This window comes from Lepidochelys kempii, chromosome 4, assembly GCF_965140285.1.
Source record: "Lepidochelys kempii isolate rLepKem1 chromosome 4, rLepKem1.hap1, whole genome shotgun sequence".
NCBI lineage: Eukaryota > Metazoa > Chordata > Testudines > Cheloniidae > Lepidochelys > Lepidochelys kempii.
The window spans coordinates 60394720-60419986 of NC_136383.1; the positions used below are offsets into that span (position 1 = coordinate 60394720).

The 25267-nt window shown below is 39.9% G+C and overlaps 1 protein-coding gene across 4 annotated transcripts in view; it reads left to right on the top strand.

The window, feature by feature from the left end:
* The first annotated feature begins 1046 nt into the window (after window positions 1–1046).
* The window catches only part of GUCY1A1 (guanylate cyclase 1 soluble subunit alpha 1), a 44918-nt gene continuing 20697 nt past the window's right edge, over window positions 1047–25267 (top strand). For 2 of the 4 annotated variants that reach the window (XM_073341433.2, XM_073341437.2), the window contains exon 1: window positions 1876–2371. The gene's annotated coding sequence lies outside the window, so the exon portion shown is untranslated. Of the gene's footprint in view, window positions 1174–1605; window positions 1680–1875; window positions 2372–25267 lie in introns of those variants that run through there. The other 2 variants (XM_073341434.1, XM_073341435.1) reach the window with 2 other exon arrangements.

A 25267-nucleotide genomic window follows, 5' to 3' on the forward strand; every position in this document is an offset into this window, starting at 1 on the left:
TACTTGCAGGGAAAGTCCTGTGTAGCCCCTGCAATTCTGGATTGGAGCATGCTGGGTTCAGAGGGCATGTTTGGAGAATTTAGCTGCCAAACTCAAATGTTTTTACTGAGCACTGTGAACCAAGATTTTTCAAAGGCTTGTAACTTGTACAAATTTGGGTGGATTTTCAAAGGGACAAGGAAAAGGCACATCCCTGACACCAGCGTGACCCTGCCCGAAATCCAGTAGGATCAGGGTGACCCCTCCAGGCAAATTCCAAGTCCCTGCTCCAAAACATTGGAGGTGCTAGAACTTCTCAACAAAACAGTTGTAAGACTTTTTTCACATGGGCAACACAATGTATTTTTTTTCTAATTTCATTCTTGGGAATGAAACTTTCCAGAAAAGTCCAGCCTGAGGCACACACTTGGTACGGGAAATTTCAGACTTAAAGTTAGATGTTAATAGCAACTGAAAACAGGGGCTTATAATGGAAAGTGCTGGGCAACCTTAACTACAGATGGTCCTGTCAGCTCTGACTATAATAAATGAATGTAAATACTAGTAACAAGACTCAGGGGATGGAATGTCAAGAGTGAAATCAGATTTTAGGGCTCAACCAGATTATTTGAATACATTTATAAGGCCTTTGATCAGCACTGACCTAGCCTGGCCCACAGATGCCAAGGCCAGAAGGGACCATTGTGATCATCTTGTATGAGCACAGCACAACACAACCAATAGAACATCCCCCCCCCCCCCCCAAATAATTCCTGAAGCATCTCTGTAAGAAAAAAACATCCCATCCTGATTTGAAAATTGCCAGAGATGAATAATCCACGGGGACCCTTGGGAAATTGTTCCTAGACCTTCTTCTTTCTCTCTGAGCCTATTTCCCAGCTCTCTTCCCTCCTTCCCTGTCTCTTTGTCTCTGGTTCCCTCTCCCCCTCCCTGGCAGCCCTGCTCAGCACAGCCCTGATTGGGCCGGGGGGGAGGCCCCACCTGCCGCAGAGTGTGTGGCTGGGGAGGGGACAGGGGGAGCGGCTGCCGTCCGCTGGCCAAATACACGTTTCAAACATGAGTTTGCCGGAGCTAGAAGCTCTGGGAGCGGAGCAGCGCCTTCTCCAGAGCCTCTGAGCGGGCCGGGCCGTGGCACAGGGACAAAGCAGGGGGCAGCGCAGCGCTCGCGCTATGGTGAGCGAAGGCAATTTCGGGCAGCGAGATGCGCGAGTCTCTCTCCTGTGGGGCCGGACTCAAACTCCGGTGGCGCAACAGAAGCGGGGCGGGGATCAGCAGGGCGGGTTGTGTGTGTGTGGGGGGGGGGGGGGGAGGGGGTGGTTCGCCCTCTTGTGCCGCCCCGGGGATGGGGTGGGGAGAGTCCCGCCTGCAGAGCTGAGCAGCTCCCGTGCAGCAGGTGAGGAAGGGAAACAGGTGGCTCCGGGGTGTCTGTGTGTTACCCCCCACCCCCGTAGGGAGCGGCGCTGGGAAGGGGCTCAGCCCGCTCCCCCTTCCAGACTGATTCTCCCCCGTGTCCCTCTCCGGGTTTCACCCCCTGCCCCTCCCCCTCGCTGTTCGCACCCCGAGAAGTGACCGTGACCCGCCCCCTCCCCCGCTCCGTGTCCGCAGTACGGATTCGTCAATCACGCCCTGGAGCTGCTGGTGATCCGGAATTACGGCCCGGAGGTTTGGGAGGACATCAAGTAAGTGCCGCCCCCGGCGCGCTGCGAGAGACCCCGGCTCGCTCGCTCGCTCTGTCCGGGAGCCGCCTCTCCTCGGGGCAAGATGCGCCCCCCGCCCCCGCTGTTCGCCCCGCTCCGCCCCTGGCCTGCCCCTCATCGGGTCCCCCCGGGGGCCCCGCGGCAGGAGGAATCTTTCCCCTGCGGATCGTGGCTCCCTTCCCCCGTCGGGATCCCCCCGCCCGGGCACTCTCAGCGGCAGCCGCGGCTGGTTCCCACGCTCCTGAGCAGGGCGGGAGGGAGCGGAGGCAGCCGCAGCAGCCCGGGGGACACGGGTCAGGGCCGCGGGGCGAGAGGCAGCTCCCGGCTCGCTGGCGCTTCCTGGTCAGCATCGCTCAGGTTCGTGGGAAGGAAGGAGCAAGGTCGGTTCCACAGACTCCGCAGCCTCCTGAATGGGCCGATCCGAGCTCAGTTGCTCGTGGGAATGTTGCAACCGCGCCAGGAGCCTCCAGCGCTGATCCCAGGCTGAGCTCCCGGGTGAGAGTCCAGGGGCTCCAGCGCATCCCCGCTCGCAGCCCGATCCCTCCTTTCACACAGCGCGGCTGCTGAGCTAGGCTACGTGCAGTGAGGGACAAGATATTTATTAGTGCATAGGGCGAAATGTATGTTGCGCGCATGCATTACGGTTGAAGATTCATCACTCTGCAAAGAAATGTGTAAGTACTAACCCTATGGCTTGAAATATGTACGGGACATGGGAAGCTAAGTTAGCTGACAAAATAACGATTTGTAACACTCTCTTTGCTTAACGCAGGCCCATGACTATATACTGAGAAATGTATAGTAAATCCAACAGGAGTCCACATATGATATATGGCTTATGTATATTTCAGATTAATATTTGAAATAATCTCCAAACTAGAATATTAAAATAGGATGTGTGCTTACTGGAGCTTTGTACATTGTGCCTTTGTAAAAGACCTCACCAATTGATAGGAGATGTCAAGTTAGTGAAATCTGACTGGGTAGCTATCTCATTCTTTTCCTGGGTGTGTTTTCTGAATTTATATATAAAATAAAATGTACAAACATGGATTTAGTCAACATAATTATTTTATACTGTATATAATTTTACACTATTTCTTCAGTTTTATACTTTTTATTGCATATTTTCTGTGAAGAAATTGAACCCAAGGACTGTTTTATAATAATTTTTACTAAAAGTTTGCTTTTTTCTGTTAATTTCCCCAGCCTCACTATTTTTAATTTTAAAAAGTTGTTTTTGTCTATGGCTATATGCTTATGGTTTCTTTGTTGGGTTGATGGAGTTCTTTCTGCTTCAGTGGCACCAATTTAAGATTAACATGGGGCTTAGTAGTTAACTTATAAAAATCAGATGAATGTATAAACACTTGAAAAAGCTTCTCTCCAATATAAAGGAGTAGTTTTATGCATCTTAAGTACTCTGTCAAGCTGCTCCTAAAATGGCTGTATTTTCAGAGGTGGCTGTTTGGCCAAGTATGCACTGAGATGGCTTTCTTGTGTTCTGTGGCTGAATTAACAGCGGGAAAAGTCTTATCTAGAGATTTAACATTAATAAAAAATGAATATTAAGGTGCACATAGCTAGTCTCTGTCACAGTATGATGGCTTGTATTATGTGCTTGTTGATCTCTGGGTTACACTGTACTGCATTTGTGTTAGTCTAGGCAAAATTAATAAGACTTCTGACAGATACTGTAATTTTTTGAGGAAAACAGCATATTTGCTCACAAAGACTTTCCATTTTGCAATTATAGAACAATCTAAATGAAGAATTCTTCATTGGAAAATGTAAAGCAATAACAAAACAAAAGATGCTGGTGTTTGCTTATTCATTACATTCGTTAGGCAGTGAACAACGTGGGGTATTAGTAACTCTAAATGGTCTATTTCAGAGTATTTCAGAGTAGCAGCCGTGTTAGTCGTATTCGCAAAAAGAAAAGGAGTACTTGTGACACCTTAGAGACTAGCCAATTTATTTGAGCATAAGCTTTCATGAGTGCATCCGATGAAGTGAGCTGTAGCTCACGAAAGCTTATGCTCAAATAAATTGGTTAGTCTCTAAGGTGCCACAAGTACTCCTTTTCTTTTTTCTAAATGGCCTAATCCAACAACCATTGCTCAGGCAAAACTCCCATAGAAGTCATTAGGTGGTTTCCTTGAGTTAGGAATATGGGATCACCCCCTAATTGCAGAAAATAGGGGTGCAGGAACATGTAAATTAAACTAAGCGAAAGATGATACTTCTAATTTTTCCAGCAATTGTGACAGTACAAGACAAACATGGATTTCCATAATGGAAATCTTCTCTACTTGAAATCAACTGCATAACTAGGTGAATATGCTGGGTTATGCCATTCAAATGTGATATCAATACACTTAATGGGAAATTCAGTTTACTATATAGAAGTACTTGAGACAGCCCGTGGGTCATCAGGGCTGTACATATGGCTGTGGATTCTGTAGCGCTGATCAGCGTCTCTTTACCAATCATAAGAGCATAAGATGAACCACTAAATAAATGTGAGGTAGCATGTGGAGTATTGAGCAACTGGACTGGTTATATGGAAGCCATCAGTATCCACTATGTAAGGACAGCAATGAAATTACTGAAATTCCTCTGATCTACAAGCAGCCAGGGAAGATGAGGAGGAAGGAGAGAGGAAATATGTTTTTGATGTTTGTCTCATGGCATTATGTCAGTCTGCAATGATTGGCATGAAGCAAATACCATCACAGGATGTCAGGATGTTATGCACTGATTATTGTCTTTTTGACTTTGCTGATAAAGTGGCTCCCCATCTTTTCTACCATTGACTTAGCTATGTCTGCATATACGTTTAAAATAATGAAAAGTTTTCTGACGAAAAGAATAAAGGACATCACAGGGTAATATTAATGGTTGTGTCCATTGGTAAAGAGGAAATACAAGAAGGAAAAAGTCCATAGATATTTGTCTTACTGTGAGTAATGTTTGGTTTATTGTCTGTCCACACCCCTGAGAGACGTAGCGAGGCCAACCTAACTCCAGGTGTAGGCAATGCTAGATCGACGGAACACATTGGAAGGCAATTGAAACCTTGTTATGTAATGGAGAAGAATGTAAAATATCACAGAGGTACATACATATGCTATGCACTTGAAATATTGCGATTAAAAACTGTAAAAACAAACCAACCAGAAACCAATAAAATGTTTCATTGTGTTACAAAAATTATATTTGTTTGTTTTGTTAAAAACTGGCTGTGAAATGTTATAATTTTGGAAATTATTCTATAAAATATAAAGTATCTCAGAAATTTTGGAAATCTTGGGAAACAAATAGAATGCTATTCTAAATTCAGTACAAAGAAAGTAGTTAAAAATATGCATTTGTCTTCGTAAGGCAGATATATTTTGACTGGATTTTGCAGCTTTTGTAGAGATTCAGAAAGTGTATTCAGCATACACACAAACTTTTTATTTTTTTAAAACAGCTTCGGAATGGAAAATACAAGCTTTTAAAATATTTGTAAATGGTTTACTGGAAAGGCTTATTGGAAACTAAAGTAAGATATATCTAGAAATCTTTAGGTGCCATGTTGCATATTTTCTTAGCAATTCAAAACTGAGTTATGAAATGCTAACACTTTTTTGTTGCTAGTCATACATTCAGTTCTATCATCACTTTTCAAACCATTTTGTCTACATAGTTATGACAACATTACATTTATTCAACTGTTTAGCATTATATTGAAGTTTTGCACCAAATAAATTTTAAAGGACAAAAAAATCGAGCCATTTGATGTAACATTTGAAGATTCCTTCTACCAGGTATTCAATAACCTGAAGTGGTTTTAAAATGTAGAGCTCCAGTAGGTTTTAAATGGGCTATTTGTACCAATGGTACAGAATCATACTTATTAGATAAATGTGATACTTTAAAATAATATTTAGAGCTACAGCCTCGATTCAGGAAAGAACGCATCCTTTTGAATACAGAGCTTAAACACACACTTAACTTTAAAATTCTATAGGAACTTAAGCACCTTCTTAAAATCAAACAGGTACGATGGATTTAAGCACTTGCATCAGTGCTTTCCTGTACCAGGACCTAAACCCTGAAGTCATTGGTTGTTTTCCTTTAGTAAAGACTCCAGAATTTACTGAAGACAGCAGTTAGTAGTATTAATTTAAATTCTTGTTTATTGCTCTGCTAGTATGAAGCAATTGAAGAGACTGTTCTGTCATCTCTAATGAAGCCTTTTATACATGCTGCACAGCTATTGATTACTACTGATTAAGTAATGTGCTGTTATCCAAAGTTGTTGCTCCTGCTAATGTCATTCTGAGATACACAGCTAGTGTTCTTTAGACATTCTTGGCTCCTCATTTATTTCAGATAATGTGCATTGTGTACGTCTTCGTTCTTCCATATGTGGAGTTTGCAGGAGCTTTTGTTTTGTTTTGAATTTTCTGGTAATAATTTCTAGATGGTAGATTGATCTGACATCCAGCAGTGTGTGATGCAGTGAGATTTTTTCTCTTAAGGAAAACAAAGTGAAATGCTTTACTGCATGATAGTCTAAGTCAGAGCCGTACTATTCTCTAGGGGTAAATTTCAGCTCAGGGCAGAGGGCCCACACAAGGTTCTGTGCACCATTTCAGCTCCATAAGATGACTTTTAGGCTTTACAATGATTAGGGTCTTGCACAGGCCCTCTACCTGTAGATGAATTTCACAGTAAAAAAATGTGTGAATTTTGAGGGGGGAGGGGATTTTATTTAACAACTGAGCCTGCTGGCAGTTGCTCTTATCATTTTTTCTTTAATATTATGTTATGACCTTTATTTTATTTAAAGTAGCATCCATGCCACCTCTAAACATTTGTTACTTCTTTTATTTTTAGCTTTAGGGCCTGTCACTGGGTATGATACCCCACACTCTGCCTCTTACTTTGCAAGCAGTCCTCATACACTCCTGAGTAAGTTCATCACAGTGTGCTTTATTTACAAAGTCTTTGTACAGTTTTGTGTCCCCACAGCATAAGACTTTCCGCAAGCTTCTACCTACTCTCTAGGTATGGGGAGAGGGGTAAAGAGATCTTACTTCTCTGAGATCATGGGCTTCTTTGCCTGCTCTCCCTCCCAACCCCCTCTGTTTCCCTTCCAGTCTCTTATTTAACAGCCCCCAGCTGATGAGCTGAATCTCCTTATTAACTGGTTAATTACTCAATACTCATCAATTATCTCACAATTTGTCCTATGTGGAATGCTTACTAAGTGCACAGAATGATCACTCAGCTCTGGGCTACTCCCATTCTGTCACAAGGCCTTTTTGACTGATCTCATTTTACTAGAAATCTCCCTTTCTAAAATTTAGCAAGACTGTTACTCTTTGGTACCTTACCTCTCCATTGGATGTTGAACCTAATTATATTGTGATCCCTATTACTTAGTGACTCAGCTACTGTCACTTCTTGAACACTTCTGTGTGTTACTTAAGACTTAGTCAAAATTAGCATCTCCTATTGTGTGTGCTCTAGATCTAGTTGTTTCAAGAAGCAATCACTTAAAGTGTCATTAAATTGTTTCTCTGAACCTTGTCTTGTTGTGCCATTAGATCAGTTTATATGTGGGGTTTTTATCATTATTATCTTTTTGTTAGATTTTGTTGCCTCTTTGATGATACTCAGTTGCTTTTACTTGATCTGAAGGCCAGTAGTATAGTGTACTTACTAGTGTATTTACATTCTTACAGCTTGGGGTTTTGTCCATATAGGTTCAACTGTGTGGTCTTCTCCACTCACAAGTTTTATCTCTCTGGATTCTATGAAATTCTTTAAATACAGCTACTCCTCAGTCTCTTTAACTTAGTCTGTCTGTCTTATGTAGTTTATAGCGAGGTATTACAGTATCCCAATGGCTTTTGTCATTTTCCCCAGGTCTCCGTAATGCCTGTTATCTCGATGACTTGCTCCACTGCAGGGCATTCTAGCTCACCTGTTTTTGTTTTTAAACTTCTTGCCTTTGTATAGAGACATTTATAATTTTTATTCTTGAGTAGGAGCCAGGTTTTTTTATTTAACTCCTCAGTTTAGTTTGTTACATTTTCCTTTTAGGGCCCTGTTACTACTATTGTTTATTTGTAGTGCAGTAGCACCCAAAGGTCCCAATCCGCATTGACACTCCCTAGTGCTGGATGCTCTACAAATATATATACCCTGTGAAGATTCAATACCTGCCAGGAGGAGTTTACAATCTAACTGAAAACAAGATGCAAGTGCGGGTAGGGAGAGTAAGGATAGCACAATTACATTCAACCAGTTATGTAGTTAAGTGATATGAATAACTTGATAGTTGTGGTTCATTTGAAGGATTTTTTAAATTAATAAATAAGATCAGCAGTCTCTGACTGTCCTTCATTCTAGTCAATGTTACTGGGCTGATTTCTTGTAGATGTCACAATAGAGGTGAGCCTTGAGGATGGATATGAATGAAGAGAAGGTAGTGACTTTATGTATTATTTCACGGAGGCCATGTCCTGTGTAAGGGACTTCGCTCCACCCCTCAGGCATTGTGCCTTGTCTGAGTGCATGGGGTGACTATACTGTATCTTTTTAGGAGATGCAGCAACTTTCTCCCTCTCCAGCTGCAAAAAGGGATCGACACCCTGAAGAACTGTGCCATAGAAGGGTATCTGTAAGGCACAGTGGTGCCTGGTGCTCCCCCTGGGTCTGTGTCATCTATGCATCACTCTACTCATAGCTGTGTGTATTGGCACACTCTACTGAAAATTGGTCAATCCAATAGTGGAGGAACTCTGGGAGAGTGCATTAGCTGAATACACAATGACCCAGAAAGCAGGGTATGTATGCCATCATGGCAGGTGTGAGCCAGTTCCAAAGACTTGATTAAATGCTGCAGAGTCTGGCCCTTAGGGCTTCATTTGCACTGTTTATTATCATGTAGAGTAACTCATACACGTAGTCCAGGAAGTTAGCTGAGAGTAAAAACTAGTCAATGTGAGGAAAAGGTTTGGAATCAGTCCTCTAGTTATTTCCCCTCTCCAGTTGGTTCTATATGTAAAGCTGAAATTAAAACTGAATTAAATGCACGTTTATGAATGGAAGTCTCCACCAACCAGAATATGGCAGATGATCAGCACAAAAATAACTACTGGTAATTATTTACAATTTGCTTTTTCCTCTGATAGAAATCCTCCTGGCTCTTTGTTTCAGTGACATGCTGGCGTGTCACAGATTCCAGAGATTACAGTGAAACTTCTGGAATCTGTGATGTCATAACACAGATTATGTTTATCCGTTTCCATTTAAGCAAAAGCTATAAAAGAGTTTGCATTTGTTGACTGAATGCAAAACACATTGATTGCATGTAAGCCTAGCCAAAATTAAGAGAAAAGTAATTAAATCATCTCTTTCTAAGCCACAGACATTCCACTGACTAGAGCAGATTAACATAGTAGATCTTATTCCGTTAGGAGAGCACAGAACGGCATTAGAAAAATATGTCTGTGTTGCTTTAGCATTGGTCTGTACAGTACAGCAGAACATGATTTTCCACAAACCTTTTCTGAGAACACTTTACAGTGTTAAGTAATACCATTATAATTTTAGATAATAGATAAGGGAGGAATTAAAAGGTAAAGGGAAGCAATAAAAGATGTCTTTTCAGATTGGCTTTAAAGATTCTAGGTGGCAGCAACTAGAGAAGATTCCTCTTTTTCCAGTTGTGGCCAGATTTTGGTTAGGGACAAAGTACAGTGGAGCTAGATGAGATGAGGCCGTGAGAAGAACAGTAAACAGGAGCAAGCTCTATGTAGGAGGCTGGAGGAAGTCCATGGAGAGTTTTAATAGCAATGCAGGCAATTTTAATTGATTCTGAAGTGCCACGCATGTTTGATTCTGAAGTATGATGTGACTGTTTGTACATGTGAGGAAGCAGGTAGAAGTATTCTGCACATACTGGGAACTGGCTTTTGGGGAAGTGAAAGAAACAGCTGCATTAATAGTCTAGATGAGAGGAGATATAGGCATTGAAGTCGATTTTATCTTTAGTAATTGGAGAAAAATATCTACCAAATGCCAGATTAAAAGATAAAACTGCACAATCTTCCAAAAGATAAAACAAAGGGAAAAAGCTATGTGTATACTGATATAGGACGCATCTCTTTACCATTTGCTTATTATAGTATACAGGGCTGTAGACTGGTACAGTTTGCATCATGTACATGAGAAGTGTAGCTCCCCAGCACTTAAACCTGTCCAACGCCAAATCTGAAAACATTGCTCTCTCTGTTTGAAAGATGATGCTTAAAGTCAATACTTTTACCAATGTATAGGATTTACCACTGCTCAGAGCAGTCACTGTGTGGCTCTTCCAGTATAGCAGGATGAGGCTGAAAATTCTTAACTGAACAAGAACATTGAGATATATGCCTATTTTAATACTCTTGGACATGAGACTTATCTTTAAAAAATCAATGCCATTTTAAAATGGTGTATTCAGAATTTTATTGCTATTGCTGTAATTTATGTACTGTGGATGGCTGGTCTATCTGATGTTAGAAGAAGAATGTGATAGGCGAAGTTCTTATGCAAATGTTTATATAACATATCACTACTATTTTATTTTAACAGTTACTGTACAACTAGTGGAAAACATTCATAATCTTAAGTCAAATATTAACAACTGCTTTCTGAGCCTCAATGCTAAACTTAGGTTTGGCTTTTAGTTACAGAGCTGCATTACTTTGGAATTCACTCCTGTTGTCAGTTTGATGTACTACTAGCAACGGAGGATTTAATCCTCTGTTATAAACAGAGTTGAAAACTCTGTGCAAAGATTTTTAATATTAATGTGTTATAAAGATAGTATTGTAATGCTGTGGTTATACACCACTCCTTCATTTCTCTGTCGCCCTAAGACACCCTTGGGGATTAGATATTTTGTCGCGATGGAAATTTCGTGGTGCAAATATTTTAAATACATTACAAAAATTCCAGTCTGATCTGGGCTCAAAACAAAGAAATAGCAGGGTTCTGATTCTGGCTCCACCTGTATGAGTGAACAAAGCTGGAGAGGATGCTGAAGACTTCTTTCCTCCCTGTATTATGTACCTACATAGGAGACAGTCACAAATCCTAGAGCATAAATACCACAAGATTCAGAATACTGCCAGCAGCGTTAGATACTCCAAAAGAGGTGGTGTTGGGCCCTCATCCTGCTCCACTGTGGTATCCATTGGAATTCTAGGGTCAGCGCTGGAATGGAGTGTGTGCCGCCCTTCACAAAAGAGATGTAAGAGCTGCTTCTTAGCATGCTTTCCCCCTGCGCTTCTGTCCTCTGGGAACTAGCACTCATGCAGCATTCCTGCACACCAAGTAGCAGAGCTGCTATGTCTTCTCCACCCATAGGCTGTCTCTAAGAGATTTTATAGAATCCCTGCTAGCAAGTCTGTGTGTAGTCTGAATTTTGGATTTTTCATATTGTCATTTCATATGTAAGATGGCTCCTTACATAACACACACAATAAGGTTTAACCATCCTTTATGGGGTTTCTAATGTAAACTTCCTACCAGAAAAACTGATTCAATAAAACATTCCTATTTGGGACAATACTCAATTACATGCTTAACTTTAAGCATATGTGTAAGTGCTGTCCTGAATAGAAATGGATTAAGCGGTTGTCTAAATGCTTTCCTGCAGCTGGGTCGGGTTGTTCTTGGGCTGTTTTTAGGGTTGTTCTCCTCAGGTAGATAGACACTCACATTGCTTTATATCGTGGCTTGGAGCTAATTGTAGGAGTGCCAGTGTGAACCAGTAGAGGAGCTCTGAACCTACGCATAGATTCTTAGAACCGGTCTTCCTGTTACAAGACCACCAAAGAGCCATCAAATTAAAATCAGCTTTTGATCATTTGGCTGGAATCTAACTGGTAACCTATGATGAGCATGGTAAAAAAGCTAGATAAATAGGTAGAAAGTTTACATACCTCATTATGATTCCCAGAGCCATCTAGTCTCTTAATATCAGAGTCTTCAAACAGTCATTATCTTATTACCCAAGTCTCCAGTGTAATGAGACTTCTGGAAATTCATTCTGTCTCTAAATGTAATGAAATAATAAGTGCCTCGGCAACAGATGACTTACCCAATTTATATCTTAAGAAAATAATGAGTAAGCACAGAAATTGCTTTATTTTTAAAACGGTGAGTGGGAAATAGTGTCGAATGGCTATAAGTCTGATAAAGCTTAAAATTATTTTTTTATCTCTGTTCAGTACATCTATTATTTCATTAGCTGTTGGGTCAGACAAAAAAAGGAGCCTGCCAATTCTATGTCATGTCATAATACTCTTGTCAAAGTCCCTAGGTAGGCTGTCCCTTCTTAGACCTTCTTCCAGTCCCCCGTGCGCTTCACTTTTCTTTGGGATGGGATCCCGTAATCCAGCTGCTCTCCGAGGGGATCTCTGGGTTACACCCCTGTTCTTGCCAACAGTGATACCTAGTGGGCCCAGTGGATTTGGCACCTGAAAAATTTTCCTTTGGGAGACTGTGGAAAGTAATAATATGCAGAGACACAGAAGCAGTTTCTTAATAGCAAAGTGTGATTTACTTCTAAAATGTACATATTGCTCAGGGAAATTGATTTAAAACAACAAAGAGACCTATATGCATGCTGTTTTACCTACACCTGGCATTCTCCCCAAAACTCTCCTAGGTAGATGGGATTTAGCCTTGGTGCTCCTCCCTGTTCACTTATGGATCAAGTAATAGCCAGCTCACCTCAGTCTGTGTCAGCCTGCAGTGGCAGACAACTTCTCCCTCCATTTCTGCAGGCTAGTACCTTGTAAGCTTTTAGTATCCCCTTTGATCTTAGGTTTGGTCTGAGAAGAGGAGGCTTTGCCAGATTGGAGGGAGCCAGGCACCCTCCATTGTTTGCTTAAGGAGCCTTGGTATTCTCTATGATATTACTTTATTTTTGTCATTGTTTTGCCTTTCCTACTTGATTCCATTAACAACCTCTTTTTATCTCACCTTATAGCAAATAATCCATTGTACATAAACACACAGAACTATGCACAATATTAATAAAAAGTAATTCAGATACTTCTGAATCAATAGGACAACTCACAGAGTAAGATACTACACAATATGAGTAACAGTGATAGAATCTGGCTCCCCTCGTATCTGGCAGAGTTGGGGTGTGAAACGCAGAATATTACAGAATGTGCATTCTTGACTCTTGACTGCAGTACAGGAGTTTGCAAGTTTCACATGAACTCTCCGCAACGGAGGTTGGAATCTTTAAGGAAATCCCATATACAGTGTTTCCTTCTCAGGATTTCAGATGCAGGAAGAAGTGTCATCCCAGTGCTAGTGAAAAAAGGAAATGTAGAGGAGGAAAAGGAGAGATGAAGAAAGGAATGAGATTCTCTGTGGACATTTCATAAAAGTGGAATGAAATATGTTAAAAATGAAATGCAAAGCTATACAATCTCGAATCAGTAACAGTATATAGCCTTACATTTAAATTGCAAATCAATGCAGTTTAAAACAAAATAGTAGGAATTAATTTCCTTCTTAACTTACCTGCCAAGACCAGAGTTCTGGGTTTGGTGTTTTCCCTGCTGCAGCAAATGACCTCACTAATATCTCTGGAAGGTAGTCTGTGAGACTGCAGCTCCCAGCTCCATGGTGTTGGTTAGTGAAACAACCATCAATTGAAGGAAGAAGAAGAAACTCGAAGGCCTTGATGCAGTTCACTTCACCTTTAAGCTTACTTGTATCCTGAACTAGATTAGTTAACAGAAGCAAACAAAACATTTCAGAGGTAGGAGAGCTGTTTGGTGTTTCACAGCTGTTTGGAGCTGTTTAAGCTTTGGTGTTTCACAGAATTCTCAGCAGAGAAAAATGTGAAATAACAAGAGTACCCCCACATTGTCTATGCCCTTTTGATTTTATTTTTCTCTGTTCCATATGTTTTCCCCCTCTCCGTTCCCATATCTTTTTCTCCCTCTTTTTGCCATTTTGTGATCGTTCTTCTCTGCTTTTTTCTGTCCTTTCCCACCTGTTTCCCATTGTATCCTTTTCTGGCTGTTTTAATTTTCTCCTTGTTCTCCTTTATTTTCCCCCTTGTTTCCCCCCATTTTTTCTCCCCTGTGAGATAAGCAGCAGGAACTATTGTCAAGCAATAATAATTTACACCTGGGAAAAAGTTTAACTACAGCAGAGAAATGACTAGGGCTCTGATCTGTATGTGGATTACACAATGTGAATAGTCCCATTGTACTCAGTAGAACTACTCACAGTGTTGCATCAAGGCCTAGGACTGTGCAGGACTATGCAGTTCTAGTAGATTTCCTCTTGCAACTTGCTCCTAGTGCCAAGTGCTCTTGGTCTGGAGTGCTGCTTTGGCTTCAGCTACTGACTGATTGTCTTACACTTAAGGTGAGGTCCACCACAACACACTGATATCAAAATGCCAACTATGTGTGATGGGCCTGCCAAGCAGAAGCATTTCCGGAGTGGAGGCCCAGCAGGCTCTGTACCTTAACCCCATTTATTTGAGCTACAAGACCACCCAATTATTTTAATAATTTATAATAAATATTGTTCCTTCCTTTTGAAGGTTCAAAGCACCATGTAAACACTAGTGTGTCAACATCACCCCCCTGAGTTATTGGAAATATTGTCCCCATTTTACACATGTAGAAACATACAGCAAAAATTAGAGGGCCAAGGTCACACAAGAAGTTCGTGATAGTGCTAGAAATAGAACCCGGATGAACTATTTTGATTTCAGTTGCCTTCCTATTTAAGTCCATACTTTGTGTCCAGATTTAGGGGTCCAGTATTTTTGTACATCTAAATCCATGATTCTACAGTTTCTTGTCCTTTGGTCTTCCCTCATATTTCAATCCCACCAAATTCCTTTATCAGTTTTGTTCCACTTGCAGGCAAACTCTAGGGAGTGCTAATATTTGTCCAATTCAGGAAACCATCCCTGCTCAGGACAGTGCTTAATTACATACCTAAATCCTGTCTATGTGCTGTCCTGAACAAAGACCTTAAGATGCCCAGAACTGAATGTAGTAACTAGATTTTAAAAGGCTGGATGGTCTATTGTTCTGTGGGATACAGTATGCAAATTCAGTAGTTCTGTGAAATGCTGAAATTTTTACACTTACTTGAAGTGGTGTTAGGTGTAGTTTGCAATATGCTAAATATTTTTAAATGTGTTAGTTGTTATAATTAGGACAGCAGCATAGATCAATCATGTTAATCAGCATTTGATAATATTTGGGGCAATGTTTGTAGCAATATTTGCAATGTTGAAGAGTTCTGTGGAGCTCAAAAGCTTGTCTCTTTCACCAACAGAAGATGGTTCAATAAAATATATTACCTCACCCACTTTGTCTCTTAATTAATCTTTTGGCTATACTTTGGAAAATATGACAGTGAATTCTGAAAGTTCAAAGTAATATATATGTCCTCTTTGACTGACTTTTCGGGGATCTGGTTTTCAGTGAAAGTGTTATTAAAACACTAAGCCAGTTTTAGAAATGATTAGCTATTTCTGATGTAACATCTCAGATTTTTAGACCTAGATAACCTGTGTTTCTACTGCAGGCTGTTGCACATACTTTTTAAATATAGTTGTCACATAAGAATTACTATTGTTATTTTCAGATTCTCACTTCAGTCTTTGCACAAAACTCCTACTGATGTCAAGGAGAGTTGCAAATACAGAACAAGGGCAGAACATGGCAATTAGCATGGAGATCATTTTACATGTCCTCTCCCTGTTGCTGTCATTTGCATATGCTGACTTTTCCTGTGCAGAAGTCTTTCCAGAAGCATACTATGCCATTTGACAGTAGCTCTTCCTTTCCACAGTGATGAGAAAGCAGAATATTTTGAATGGAAGGATCTCACAGAAAAGCAGCTGAGATAACTGCAGAAGTCCCACTGAAAACAATGGCCGGCATAGCAGAGATTAAATATCCTAAGAAATACCAAGATTTGCCTTCTGATTTATTTACTTTCCAATTTGTTGCAGAGGTTCAGTAAAGCCTGTTTTGCATACACCTTAATAGAAAGGCTGACAACAAAAGTGTTTGTTCATTTACTGCAGTCAATCCATTGTGCTGCTTTCTCTTAACGTTATGTGTGCAAGATAATAAGCTGGTGAGATCTCAAGGACTGGAGAAGGGCAAACATAATACCTATCTGTAAAAAGGGGAACAAAGAAGACCCGAGGAATTATATATTGATACCTGGAAAGACATCAGAACAAATTATTAAACAATCAATTTTTAGCACCTAGATGATAACAGGGGTATAAGTGATTGCCAATGTGAATTAGTCAAGAACAAATCATGCCAAACCAACCTAATTTCTTTCTTTGGCAGTGCTACTGGCCTTGTGGATGGGGGAAGCAGTAGAAGTGACAAATTTTGATTTTAGTAAGGTTTTTGACTGTCACACATGATATTCTCGTAAGCAAATTAGGGAGATATGGTCTAGATGAAATTACTATAAGGTTGATGCACAACTGGTGGAAAAACCATAGTCAAAGAGTAGTTATCAATAGTTGGCAGTCAAACTTGGGGGGGTTGGGGGAACATATCAACTGGGGTCCCATAGGGTGTCTGTTTTGAGTCTAGTACTATAAAATATTTTCATTAACTTCTTGGATAGTGAAATGGAGAGTATGCTTTTGTGCAGCTGACACCAAGGTGCAGGGGGCGTGGGGGGAGGCGGGGTTGCCAGCCCTTTGGAGGATAGGATTAGAATTCAAAGCGTCCTTGACAAATTGGAGAATTGGTCTGGAAACAAGATGAAGTTCCATAAAGACAAGTGCAAAGTACTACATGTAGAAAGGGAAAATCAAATGCACAATTACAAAATGGGGAATAACTGGCTGAAAAAGATCTGGGGGTGACAATGGATCACAAATTGAATACAAGTCAATAATGTGATGGAGATGCAAAAAAAGCTAATGTCATTCTGGGACGTATTAACAGGTGTGCCGTATAAAACACTGGAGGTAATTGTCCTCTACTTGGAACTGGTCAGAACTCAGCTGGAGTACCGTGTCCAGGTCTGGGCACCACACTTTACAAAAGATGTGGACTAACTGAAGAGAGGGACAGAGGAGAGCAATAAAAATAAAAGGTATAGAAAATCTGGTGGCTGAGGAAAGATTTAAAACAAACAACAAACAAACAAAACCAGGCATGTTTAGTCTTGAGGTAAGAAGACTGGGAGGGTTGGGGAGGAGGGATCTGATAACAGTTTTCAAATATGTTAAAGGCTGTTACAAAAAGGACTGTAATCAATTGTTCTCTATGTCCACTGAAGGTAGGACAAGAAGTAGTGTACTTAATCTGCAGCAAGGGAGATTTAGGTTAGATAATAGAAAAAAATCTTTCTAGGTATAAGGATAGCTAAGCAATGGAACAGGCTTCCAACGGAGGTTGTGGAATCCCCATCACTGGAGGTTTCTAAAAACATGATTTGACAAATACCTGCCGGAGATGGTCTAGATACCTCTCAAGATCCCTTTAAGCCCTATGTTTCTGTGATAAATTTAATCCTGCCTCATCTGCACAAAAATGTTTCACTTTCTGTTTTCCCCATAAATTTGGTGAAAGAATAAAAACCACCCTGGTCTTTTCACATATTGTAGACATACATTTAATTATTAAGCTCTGTGAGAAACATTGTCTGCTTACAATGAGGTGTTTGTAACTCTGAGGTTCTACTGTATATAGCCTCAAATACCCCTTTTCCCCCCAAACCAGAGAAATCATGGACCTATGACCTTCTCGCCCATATGACAAACCATCTTCTCTAATTAGGAAAGTTCCTACTCTTACATAGCCTCCCATGCAGCCTACCTCTTACTAGCTCTCAAGGATCTCAGAGGAGTTGGTTCAGTTGCTACTATCATGTCTAACACATTCACCTGCAAAAGTGCCAGAATGTCAAAAGTCATGGATGTGTTTTCTTTCAAATAGAAGAAAACATGCAAATCTCTGAATCTATTTCCGTGACAACTGTGGCAAAACTACTAGGATCTGATCCAACTACTGTTGGATTCTGAAAACTGTTGTTGACTTCCATGGGAGTTGGCTTGGGCATTTAACTGCCTTTCGTGTTTACTCATAGTTATTAGTGATTATTCTGTGTGAAAGACACAGTAGTGCTACAGGTGGCAAACATTGAGTCAGAAAAACCTGCGGTTAGAATTTGTTTATAAAACACTGCTTGCCTCGAAAGGGCTTAGTTTTCGAACAAATATGTGGGATCCAGAGATTTCAGGGAAACTTTTGGTACACAATTGCTTTTTAAACTTTCTGTTCATTACAATTTAAAACAGTGAACACAACAATATGTACCAGGAAATATTTAGCCATTTAGTATCTTAATACAATCAATGTTTTATACCACCACGTAGTGTCCCAGTGCCTTAGGTAAAACAATGGCAATTGTACTTGTGCAAGCTTGTGGCTTAATATGGCAAACATACATGTTTAACTTTACTGATTATGAAAAAGAGGGGGGGGGTTGTTTCAAGGGCTGTAGGATTTTGGAATCTCTTAATGGCTTGTTTTTAAATTCATCCACTGTTATAAAAAAGAAACAACAAATCTGTTAGATCATGAATATCAAACAAAAATTATAGTTATAGCCACTGTCAGATAAAGGCTATTAATGTTCAGATTTTATTATAATAAAGTATTTACTGTATCACTGCAAGTCAAGTGATTTTGTAGACATGTACACAACTAACTTTATTCCTGAGAGCAGTCATGGGACTACTCAGGTGAGTAAAGTAACTTGGGTGTGTATAAGTTTGTGGGGCCAGGCTGTAAGTATGCAATTAGAGAAGAGGGAGCCAACCAACAGAACACTTGACTGTCACAGTTTTCATCACAATAACTTCATGTTTTTGGACCTGCAATCTCTTTCTCATTTGTTGATTCCAATTTACATTGTTTGAACTGTGGAAAAAATTCTGTTCTCAGTCATATGCATATAACTCCCATTGGTTACCATGGAAGTTGTACCTGAGGACAGGATTTTGCACTATAGGATCAAGAAAAGATTCTGTCACGGGACTATTCGTAGATTTATTTCTTTGACTCCCCATTATTATTCATTACAATTATTCAGTTAAAAGCTTTATTGCATTTTGACAGATTGCAAATCCAGAGAATAAGAGGAAAATATTACATATAAGTCTATGTATTTCACTTAGAAGTATGAAAATACAATTTCCCAAAGTTCAGTGGTGTTTTGAAACCTGGATTTGGGTTGGGTCCATCTCTGAGAAGACTGACTGATAAATCATGATATGCATCTTTGTTCTCTTATATTAATAGTTAATCAACTATTCATGCAGCAGAAACATAAGTCACATGTTAGGTACAAAGCCCTTCATTTTATCTTTAAAATGTACACATCTGTGATTTTTAAAGTCTACTCATGTATTTTATGGAGCCCTCACTTCACATTGATTGCAATGGAACCACTGAGGACTAAGGTGCTACTCAGCATGAGTTGTGGTGGAAGAATCTGATTTAGGAAACTCCCTATCCCCAAACCCTCCCTCCACCTCCAATGTTTTTTCTTCCCCTTATGGTCTATCTCTTGGCTGGACAGCTGGCTAATTTTGCAGTAGCAGAATTATTGGTCCCGTTTTCTCTGACGTAACAGATTTTTAAAAAGAATAAAATATTAAAAATTAGGAGGAGCTATCACACTAGTCTGAGAGAAGGTCTTTCTTGCGGCTCAGAGTGAGATATCAAGCAGGGGAGTAACTGGGATGATGTTCAGTATTTAATTTGGATTTCATAATATGGTTTCATTATTGCAGGAAGTCATTAAGACTTTTAAAGTAATGGTAATCCCATGAATGTTAAATTTCACTATTGATGTTTTGAAATATTAGTTTGTAATCACTGAAATATTTCAGTAATTATTATGACTGCTTAGTACTGTGGCACACCAACCTCTTAAGGTATTCAGTAGCAACAGATGTACCATGCCTTGGAGGCAAGCCTTGAAAGTGCTTCAGTTGTTAGGTCCTATAGTCACCAGCCCTGGTGGATCTCAGTAAGTACTCAGACATGTGGCTAAAATGAAGGGATATTTTATTAGGCAAGAAATGCCAAGGGATATTTTACTAGGACTTGCAAGGATACAAATACCTTGCAGAGCAATAAAAGGTTTGGGAGGCTCGGCCTTAGTGCCTGGGATGCGTCTCCAGTCCAGTGCCCTACTAACAGCAGGTAGCAAACTTGCAGGTTTCCTGGATAAAATCAGTCCATGGTGTGTCTCATCGGGGGGCCCCTTTACATTGTTCACAGCTACTGTGGCAGCATTTTCTGCACAGCTTCTTATAAGGGAATGCTTCAACAACAGTGGCAGCTATGCTATACACCTCCTCTCCCCTCCCACAACATACTCCCTGGCTGAATGTAATTGTCCTGTACAAGGTCAGTGAGCCCTTCTTATGTATCCAACTCCTGGTCACAAAACACTGACCACTTCTCAGACTAATCTCCAGTGTTGAAGGCACTTTGTCTGCAATAGACTTTTTCTGGAGCCTGTATATTTAAGAGCCTGAGCTAGCCACCAGGCCCCCTCCCTGCTCAGTCATCTGGCTGCAGGTCCCATACCTAGTCTCTGCTGTTTCCCTGCAGGTTCTGCAGAACCCTGAATCTGGTAGCAGAGTCTGCCCATCACAGTCTGCTCTGCATTTGGTTGTCCAGCTTCTGCTGCAGCCTGTTCCCTGCTTGCCATGTGGTTCCTCAGCAACTTCTTCCCTGTAGTCAGCATCTTTATTTTGCTATTGGCTCATCATGCAGCAAGTTCTTGGGTCAGAGTCTTTTATAGAGTTTCTGTCCCTCCCCATATTGGTCAAGACAGGGGGCCTGCATCTATGTGTCCATCCTGGAGGGTCACAGGGCAGCCAGGAGGCAGATAGCATTTTTCTGCTTAGCGGATTCATCACTTTTCTTTACATTTAATAATACAGTCCCAGTCCTTGTGGAGTATGGTGCCAGTGTGGACGCTGGCCAGAATCTAAACCTCTGTGTACTACACATGATATAGAATAGATGTTATGCTTTTTAAAGGCTGTATTCTGCCCTTCATCTTGGAATCATGATTATGTTATATGTACCCATAAAATGCCTGTATGCCAAACTCTTCTTGATGCTAATGAGAGTTCTGTGCAAGGAATGAGGACACTCAAGGATAGATTCTCAACTCTCTCCAAGTTCTGCACAAGCAAACTTGATTGTGGCATTTCCTAGCTTTTGAGTGCTAAATTGTGCAATCTTTTAATATTGTTTTCTTTTGTATGTTATAGACATATAAAAATAGGGTTATGTAGTGTTGCCAGTGTTAAATTGGATATCCATTCTATAGTGTGAGTATGAAGAAGTTTCTGGGCCAGATTCTTAGCTGGTGTAAACCGGTGTAGCTCCTTTGGGATCAGTGAGCTACCCTGGTTAATACCAGATGAGGATCTGATGTTTATGAAGTGTATTTTATCGGCCTATTTTTAAATTTTTATATTGTTTTTCATGATTTCTAGGTACTAATGCAATTGCCTCAAGGCAGGTTGGCTGATGTGTTTGCTCTGCTAAAATTAGGTCCAGATTATTGGCAGGAGGCAAGGTGTGGTGTCATCGAACACCTCAATGGGAGAGTTAATCTCATACTGAAAAGACACAAAAAGGTTTAACAAATATCTCATTGAGGAGATGGGCACGTTTGGGATCACATGGGTCACACTCTTCTCCAAGATCTGCAGTACCTAACACAGCAACTGGCACTTGTCCACCTGAAACCACTCTTACTGACACTGAGAATACTGTATGCAGATGTGAATATATCCTCCAATTGTTGAGCTGCTGTGTGCTTGAAAGCAGTCACCAACCCAAAACAAATGAATGTTTCCCTGATATGTGAAGTCTGCATCTGCTTCATAAGGTAACTTACCAACAAAGCAGATGAAGCAGATGAAGAAATACAATTAATTTTTTTATACATATGAGATTTAATGAGATTAAATGAGACTAAACAAATACTTTAAAGTTCTTAAAAGATGAACATGTTTTTTGTTGTGGGTTTGGGGGATCTTCTCTGTGTGTATTTTAACAGAAACTTGATTAAGATGCTTGGGACTAGACAAAGTACTCTCACTTAATTTCAAATCACTGAGGATAAGAGATGCCATAAATCCCCATATTTCACTATATGTCTGTACTCCACATAATTATAAAATCAATCTTTTGGTTTACAGACTAGTTTGCTTATGATTTTTGTCCTATTTGCATGAAATAAGATTATTAAATAGTGCTTGTTAAATGCTAGTTAACAAGTAGTCATGCATCTGCTCTTCATGGAAATTTTAATATTAACCTGTTTTTGAAAGGTATGGTTGATCCATTGCACTGTACTTAACATTTATTTTTCATGGACATTTATTACTAGAGTAAAGAATTCACAGGTAAATAATACAAGTGAGCATAGAGGAAGGCACGTCACCTGGTATACAGGCAAGTATAGATGGAAGTATACTGAAAAGTATTAAAAACAAAAGATTTTGAGCAGTGCAGTAAATATCCTGTATAATTTCATCAGTGTTTTCCTCTGCATAGCATGGTATAATTTTGGACAGAGTCAAATGATCAACACATTTACTGTTTGTTGTTTGATCCTGGGAGCTGTGAGTTTTTTTATTTTAAACTTGCTTCCAAAGGTAAATATAATGACAGTTAATATGAGATAGAGGGAGAACATGAATTAACACTAGACGTTGTCCTGGGATGCACTCTGTAAGAGCAAGATTTGGGCAGGAAGGACAGGGCTAGAAACTTTCCAGGTTTCCTCATATCTCTTTAAATTATTATTTGTTGTCAGTGGGTGTGTTCAAGTATTGTGAGCAACCATCATTCTTCAAACAAGTATTGGGACTGTCTGATTCAGGCTGTGATGTACTCCATGTCCCATATTTCTCATACTTTTTTAAGGCCCATTATAACTGACGATATTTCCCCAGTAAACAGTAGCATGATAATGCATTGTCTTGCTACTGTCAGTATATTAAATACCTATATCTCTATATTGTTTGAATTAGGGAAGTGTCTTCCATAACATAACAAACTTCATTTTCTTACTTCTACCAAACTGAGTGCCAAATACATAATGTAACTTTTCGTGTTCATATGACTAGAATTTGTCTTCTAACAGTTTCAGGAGTGCCTGATATCTCACTTGCCCATATTTTCTCCAGCAGAAGTCAGAATTCAGGGGTTTGTTTTGTTTGTGTTTTGGGAGTGTAAAAGATGCATGTGATGATGTCCTCCTATAATTTCTCTCTGTGATTTTTATAAGGTGGTGGTGTATGGATGCTGGCATGTTACTGTACATGAGTCTGCCAAGACATTGTAGAACTATGTTTCCTACTTTGTTTTCATTAAAGGTTTGATTCTGTGTAAGGCAATGTAGAGGTTCATGGTTTGGCCCTACTTTGTTAGGCTAATTCAGTGCATTGTGGTTTTAAATGGGGATATAGTGTACCAAAGGGCCATCCAGTTTCTTTTTGTAAAAAAGATAATGTACTTAGCGATAGAAATAACAAATCAGTTCTTAGGAATACCTTTGTTAGGAGTAAGCTTCAGCCTTTTCTTAAACTGTTTTGAAATTTAAATATTAGTACAGTAATAATATTTTTATTAATATTATTGGAGTAATTAAGGCTCTAATTCTTCTCACTTGAAAATCTATGAGGGTTTGATATAGACTTCAGTTGAAAGAAGATCAACCTCATGTTTGGAATAGACTTACTGGAGCCATAGGTTCAAATGCTACTGGGATTAACACAACCCTTCAATCTTCAAAAGCTGAGAATTTGAAATTTTCATACAGTTCATTTCTGATCAGAGGCAGTGTGTATAAATGAAGAATTTCATTCATCAGGAGCCACTTTCCAAGGGTCACTGTTTTTCAATGCTACATTGTTTTCCAAAAGATCTTTTCAAAAAGAAAATTTTCTTAAACCCTAGTGTATTTCATACAGTGTTTATATAAAGTGCTTCAGTATTGATATTAAACTGATTCAACATTATTCTTAAAAAGTAAGGCCCCGAATCAGCAAAGCACTGAAGCATGTGCTTAAGGATAATCAAAGACCTAAAAAACATTTTTTGACAACGTAGCACATACATTATTATCAAGCTTGGAAGGATTAGATTTTTTTGGATAAATGTCGGTAAATGTTGATTTCTCCATACATATAGAATTGGTTGAAAAAATATTTCCATAGATGATAATCAGAGTTTACAGATAGGCAAAGAAAGATGAATGCTGCTTGAGAACTTTTTAGAGTCAAAATCCTGTGATTTAGACTTTTGAATGAGACTTATTATAAATGGACTAAAATGAATAGTTAAAACTGGCATGATTTGTTGATTTCTGGATATTTACTTTCTATATTTCGACATGTGATGTTGAAAATTTGTGTTTTAATGGTTTATAAAGCTTGAACTTTTTGAATTTTGTCTATCCCATTCCATAATTGTCTGACCCTGCCCCCAGTCTGGAGGTTAAGTCAAGATATTGCAATTTAGGAGGTAACAGGTACGGCATATACTTGTTACAAAGGGGATATAATTGAGTGATAAACAGGAGTTGGAAGTAGTTTTAAGGAAGCTGGGAAAAGGAGGGTTGGGGCTTCTAAAATCTGGTTCCATGGGAGACAAATCCACCCTTTTCCTATCCCCCTTTAATCCTCATATGAGGGGAGGACTGTGGGGTCGCAGCAAGAGGCTTGGACCAGACTGGAAATGGGGAGAGCTGGTGGCAGCCCTCTCAAATGATTAAGGAAAGAAAGATGACCAGCAACGTACAATGTATTGCTGCATATTCCCAGATGTGTTAAGTGAAAACAGTTGCAGCCTAATTAAACCACATCCACTGCAGCTTGCCTTTCTACCTGCATGGCCAGGACAACAGCCCTGAGCTGAGGGGCTGGATCTTGGCATCCAGGTCTTACATTCCAGAAGTACATCCAACTCTGTCATACTTGCACCGCATATGAATGTGATGCTGTGAGTAGTAAGAGCACTGAGGCTTAAATTCCCATGTTAGTAAAAACAAATCCCATTGTTCCACTTCAGGTAGTTTTTTTGAACAGGAATGAAACATGTTTTCTGACTGTTGTCAGTGTGTCTTTGTTTGTTTTTCAACAGAGACCTATTCCTTCAACATGATCACAGTTACAGTTCAGATAAAATATATTTCTGTATAGCTACCAGGGCCCCAATCCAACATGCACATAAAGTACATCAGTAGTTGAAGTCAATGAAATTATTCATGGGCTTAAAGTTAGGCATGTACTTAAGTTCTTTCTTGGGTGAGAGCCTCTGGGTTATGGTAAGACTGACCTTACCATAACTTGACATTCCCATAGCCATAAGGCAAACTAAATTAGTGTACACTATCAGTCTTTCATGTTTTGATTCTCTTTTTTTCTTTCCTCTTGT